Genomic DNA, 6,221 nt, shown 5'->3' with positions numbered 1-6,221 from the left:
GTTCTTGAGATAGGGCATTTTTTTTATGTAGTCCAAGCTGGTGTTTGTTAAAGATTTATTTATTTTATTTAATTTTTTTGTGTATATGGGTACACTGTGGCTGTACTGTGGTTGTGAGTCATCACGTGGTTGCTGGGAATGAAGGTCGCTCACACTGGTTGGCCCCGCTCACTCCCGCCCTGCTTGCTCTGGCCTAAAGATTTATTTATGCTGGGTAGTGGTGGCGCACGCCTTTAAGCCCAGCACTCGGGAGGCAGAGGCAGGCGGATTTCTGAGTTTGAGGCCAGCCTGGTCTACAAAGTGAGTTCCAGGACAGCCAGGGCTACACAGAGAAACCTTGTCTTGAAAAACCAAAAAAATAAAAATAAAAAATAAAGAACACCAAAACTAAGTGTGGTGGGACAGGCCTTTAATGCCAGCGCTCAGGAGGCAGGGAGACAAGACTGAGTCTGAGGTTAGCCTGGTCTACCCAGCAAGTTTTGAGCCTGCCAAGGCTGCATAGTAAGACCCTACTTAGAAAGAAAGAAAGAAAGAAAGAAAGAAAGAAAGAAAGAAAGAAAGAAAGAAAGAAAGAAAAGAAAGAAAGGAAGGAAGAAAAGAAGGAAGTCAGCAAATTACGTAAGCTATTCATAGCTTCAAGTAAAGTTATATTTAAAATTTCACCTGTCTTCATATTCAAAAAAATAAAATTGGATTTTTTTTAAAACCATAACATTTATTTTATGACTGATTGAAATCCTTAAGAAGAACTGGATGTTGCAGCAGCTGCCCTCTTGGGTTTAGGTGTTGTCCTTCATGGAATCCACGTCTGAGTCTGTCCTAGAAAACCTTTAGGTGCCTCACCTGGCCAGTCCTAGTAGTGTTTCCTCTCTTAGTCTCGGCACTCCAGTTATGCTCTCTCTTGCACTTGGCAGGGCAGCTACGTTTGCCATAAGTCAACCTCTGAAGGTGGCAGGCCTTAGAGCCATGGCGGCAGCACAACATGTACGTCTTACTGCAATGTTTTCCAAAGTATGATGTCCCTTTTGTCATCTTGCTTCTGCCACCAAAGCCAAAGAGAATAGAAGACGATTTTTGTTTGTTTTGTTTTGTTTTTTTGAGACAGAGTTTTATACTGTGTAGTCTTGGCTGGCCCTGAGCAACCTGTGTAGACTAGAATGGCCCTAGAATGGCCCTGAACTCACAGAGCTACACCTGCCCCTGCCTCTGCCTCCCACGTGCCAGGAAAAGGTGTGTGCAAGATGTGTGCAGCTTATCCATTTGATAACACAAGCACATCATATAACTGTTAATAACATGAGCATGATGTGTGCCTGCAATCCTAGGATGAGGAAGAACTAGTTACCACAAGGCCAGCCTAAGCTACACAGTAACTTAACCTGGGCTACCTAGTGAGACATTATCTCAAGAGAAACAGAAGGGAAAACTAAGCAAAATGGAACAGAAACCTGTGTATAGATCAGCACTTGACAGGTGGAGGGGAGAGGCTCAGGACGTCCTCCACAGGAGAGCTGGGCTGAAACCCAACAGCAAAATGGGATCACATTTGTTTCAAGAATGTGATCCAGGATGAGCCATGAGGAATGACAAGGCTGAACTACACAAGGCATTCCAGGCTAGCCTGGGATATCTTGAGACTCTGTTTCAAAAACAAACAAACAAACGCCAGGCTGTACTGAGCCTTGTACTCTTCAGAGTCAATCAAGGTTGGCTCTCAAGACGGACTTTGCTTTCCGGAGTCTCCGCATCTGTAAACCGCAGTGACAGAGAGCAGGCTTGCGTGGATTAACTACATTTCACAGCTTTGGAACTACAAATGCCTAAGCACATGCTGAACGTGACAACTAAAGAGATTCTATTTTTATATAAGTCTGGCAAGGAAGACAAGCAAGCAGGTGAGGTCACGTTTCCGGGAGCCCCGGGAACCCTGGGCGTGCTGGCCTCGCGGGACGGCTTCTCCACATGAGTTCAAGCAAATTCTTGGATCTCCAGGTCCAAAAGAATATAAAACAAGAAGCTTATCCTGACCAGCTCAAGAGACAGTGATCGGCACGCCTTGAGGAAAGAATGTTGAAGGCCCCGTGAGACATCCCGCCGAGCCATGTACTGAGCCCAGAAGAAGGAAACAAGACAACTCACAAAGACCCGTGGCCTCCTCCCCCACTTGTTTACTGATGCTTTGGCAAAATGCTTGGGGCCTGAGTTGGGTGGACCAAGGATGCCAAGGCTTGTCATCTAAGGAGCCTGGGAGAGGCTGGGTGGTGATTCCAGTTGGATGGGTCCCCACCCTGCACGAGGCAGGTAGGCATGCTCGTGAATCATAAGCCCCTCTTGTCAAGAGCCGCTCGCTCACGGACTTCTGACGGATCACTCTCAGCTTTCGTGGCATGGTCCTGAACAGCTTTCTAAAGTCCTGCTGACCTCAGACCACCTAACTGAAATGGATTTGCCACAGCCAGCTGGTTCTGCCTTGGCCAGACTCTTAACTGAGGCACTTTTAAATGAGAAGCATGAGCTGCGACTCAGTTACCTTTGAACTTGGAGTTGTGTATTTATTTCTCTTTAGAATGTCTCCCTGTAGGCCTCTGCCTCCTGCACGCTCAGATTAGACGCATGTGTTACCACGCCTAGCATCAACCTTCCTTTTACCTTTGGCTCTTTCAATGATGCCCCATCCACCTTTTCCTAGTTGGGAATTCTTGTAATCGTTCCTCTCCTACCTCCTCAGTTTCCCCTACCTCAAATCTCTTCTCCCTCCTCTCTCCCCAGACCTGGCCCCCCATGCTCTTCCTGCCTGACACCTGCAACCCAAGGCCTTCTCATGACAGCTACTGTGAGTTCAAACCCAGGGAACATCTTGTAGGGTGAAGAGCTACCCAGACTTTTTTGTCTGGGGCCACCAAGGCTGAGTACCCAAGCCCCCCTACTCGTCCCTCCATTTCCCAGTTCACCCAGTGAGGCTACACTTTTCTCCCAGTTTTCCTGCCAGGTCCCCCTCTCCCCCAAAGCTCTCTCTCTCTCTCCTGTGGGAGTCCTGGGTGTTATCTACCCCTTGCTGGTGCTGACATGCCCTAGACTGAAGGCGAGCTCTGCAGCAGGCGAGCTCTGCAGCACAGGGTGCTGCTGTCAAAGGAGGCAGCAAGGATCCGCTCTGCTTGCCTGGGTTCTTCCAGCTCAGCTGCTGCCTCTCTGTTCCAGGCAATCCTGTTTACCCCCCCTATAGCCAATGGCGTGTGAAGACCTGGGCAGAATGGGAGTTCTTCCTGTCTCTTTTGTGCCTTAGAACCCTTCCCACTATGTTTTCTTTCTAATCCAAATCTCATTTCGAAATCTCCTGCCAGAGGGGTTTCCCAGCCCCTCCCAGTTTTGAATCAACCTGCTGATCCCAGCACTTCTGAATGAGGACGAGACCTCAGGTGGGATTGGCTTGGCACCGGCCCTGGGGACACTCCTGTGTACACCGCTCACCCTACCAGCAGCACCCAGCCTTATTCTCTACCTCCTGTTCTAAGAAGGAAAGCCAGGTAGGTTTGAGCAAAGACCAAGGACTGGCTGGACAGCAGACAGCAAGCTGGCCATATTCCTCTCCTGGAGCTGCAGCTTCAGGCTGGGTCTGCACCAGGGAACCCAGGAAGTAACCAGGTCCTTCCTCTTCCCCACAATGTCTAGTGACAGCAATTCTGCCTTTTAGTTCCCCACCTGTGGCTCCACAGGTTAGCTTTTTAGACCCACCCACCCCCTCACCCCCTAGACACCCCCCCAGCATTGCCTAGTCTAGAGTGAATACAAACGTGGCCTGTCTTTCCTGGGCTGCCTGCCCTGTGGCTGAGGGCCTTGCTCATTCTCCACAGAGATGGCCCTGGGGCGACTGGAGGGCTAGAGCATCACCTCCTTACGCTAGGTTTATAGCACAAGGTTCCGCTCACAGCTCTTTCCCAGGAACAGTTTTGGCACCTAAAGGAATGTTGTATTCCCGAGGTGTTGAATGCTGTATTGCCGTGGTGTTGAATGCTGTGTTCCCGTGGTGTTGAATGCTGTATTCCCGTGGTGTTGAATGCTGTGTTCCCGTGGTGTTGAATGCTGTGTTCCCGTGGTGTTGAATGCTGTGTTCCCGTGGTGTTGAATGCTGTGTTCCCGTGGTGTTGAATGCTGTATTGCCGTGGTGTTGAATGCTGTATTGCTGTGGTGTTGAATGCTGTGTTCCCGTGGTGTTGAATGCTGTATTGCCGTGGTGTTGAATGCTGTATTGCCGTGGTGTTGGTTTGATGAAATTAAACAGTGAGTCTTTTCCACTCCCGGCTCCGGAGTTCCTGTTGTCTTTCTGATCTGCTCTGCCTCATACCACTGCCAGACTCCTCTCGTCTGAGTGAGTTCTCTCAGACTTCTGGGAATCTCAGCATCTCCTCCCCACACTCCTGCCTTGAAATGTCTTTGTCCTCAAGGCTCTGCTGTGAATAATCGGCATGGACAAATGGCTCTTCTACACTTAAGCCAACATCCGCCTCATACAAAATCCAACTCCATGCCAGGCTGGTGGCTCCTTAGAAGACTGAGGCAGGAGGATCACAAGTTCAAGCCTACTTGGACTACAGAGTGAAACTGAGGCCACCCAGAGTAAACTGTTAACGCCCTGCCCAAAACAGAGAGAGGTGGGTGTCGGAGGCTCTCACCTTTATCCCACACTGCAGAGCCAGAGGCTACGGCCCCAGGCTGGAAGATGGTTCAACTGGTAGAAGAGCTTGCCACTAGGCCTGAAGATTTAGGTTCCCTGCCTGCACCCAGCATGATGGCAGGAAAGAAGCGGCTCCCAGCAGCTCTCAGTCTCCCTCTCTGTCTCTTTTTTTCTCTCTGTCTCTCTGTCTCTCTGTCTCTCTCTCTCTCTCTCTCTCTCTCTCTCTCTCACACACACACACACACACACACACACACACAGACAGAGACAGAGACAGAGGCAGAGACAGAGACAGACAGAGATTCAGTTCAACTGCTCCATGTTGAGTTTAGACCAATCTGAGATACATGAGAGATCCTGCCTCAAATAACAGGCTATGAGGCTGGAAGGATGGCGCAGTGGTTAAGAGCACTTGATGTTCTTCCAGAGGTCCTGGGGTCAATTTCTAGCACCCATATGGTGGTTCACAAGTGTCTGTAACTCCAGTCTTAGAGGATGCAATGCCCTCTTCTGACTTCACCAGGCACCACCAGGCATGTGTACAGGCAGAACACACATACACAGGGGAGAAAAAGAGAAAGGAAGGAAGGAAGGAAGGAAGGAAGGAAGGAAGGAAGGAAGGAAGGAAGGAAGGGAGGGAGGGAGGGAGGAAGGAAGAAAGGAAGAAAGGAAGAAAGGAAGAAAGGAAGAAAGGAAGAAAGAAAGTCCCTTAGTTTCTAAGAAAACAACTAACTAAATGAACGGAGTGGAAGAGGCGTCTTTACCAACTGTGCAGCACTTGCTGCAGAGTCTGAGGACCTCAGAATCTACAGAGCAGAAGGAGAAAACTGACTCTGTACTCTGACCCCACACATGATAACACACACCGTCTTTTAGAAATGTTTTTAGATTTACTTATTTATTTCGGTGTGTGAGTGTTTTGCCTCTATGCATGTAAGTGCACCCAACGCATGCTTGGGGCCCAGAGGTCAGAAAGTGGTACCGGAGCCCATGGACCTGGAGTTACAGATGATTGCTGGCCATCGTGTGAGGGCTGGGAACTGAACTGGGGTTCTCTACAAAAGCAACAAGTGCTCTTAGCCACAGAGCCAGCTCTCCAGCTCCAGTTTTAAATGTAACAATGAAGAAGTCTGGGATGTTGCTCTGGAATCATGCTTGCATAGTGTCCCATGCCCTAGAGTAGATCCAAGTACTGGCAGGAGAGAGAGTGTGTGCATGTGTGTAATTGGGGATGGCAGTTCTTGAGGGTCGGTAGTTAAAAGACTATATTATACTGCTATTGAGCAGACCTGGGTTCAGTCCTAGCCCCTGTGTTAGGCAGCTCATAACTACCTGAACCTGTAAGACCAAGGGGATGTGAAGGCTCCAGCCTCTGCAGTACCTGCAGTCGCATGCGTGTGCCCATGCAGTACCTGCAGTCGCATGTGTGTGCCCATGCAGTACCTGCAGTCGCATGCGTGTGCCCATGCAGTACCTGCAGTCACATGCGTGTGCCCATGCAGTACCTGCAGTCGCATGTGTGTACCCATGCAGTACCTGCAGTCGCATG

General features: G+C 49.5%; 1 pseudogene; it reads right to left on the bottom strand.

The window, feature by feature from the left end:
* Positions 1-739: 739 nt before the first annotated feature.
* The window catches only part of LOC110285680, a 9,807-nt pseudogene continuing 4,325 nt past the window's right edge, over positions 740-6,221 (bottom strand).

Source organism: Mus caroli, chromosome 19, assembly GCF_900094665.2.
Source record: "Mus caroli chromosome 19, CAROLI_EIJ_v1.1, whole genome shotgun sequence".
Classification (NCBI taxonomy): domain Eukaryota; kingdom Metazoa; phylum Chordata; class Mammalia; order Rodentia; family Muridae; genus Mus; species Mus caroli.
Note: the sequence above shows the minus strand (reverse complement) of the source record. Positions and strands in the feature narration are given on the sequence as shown.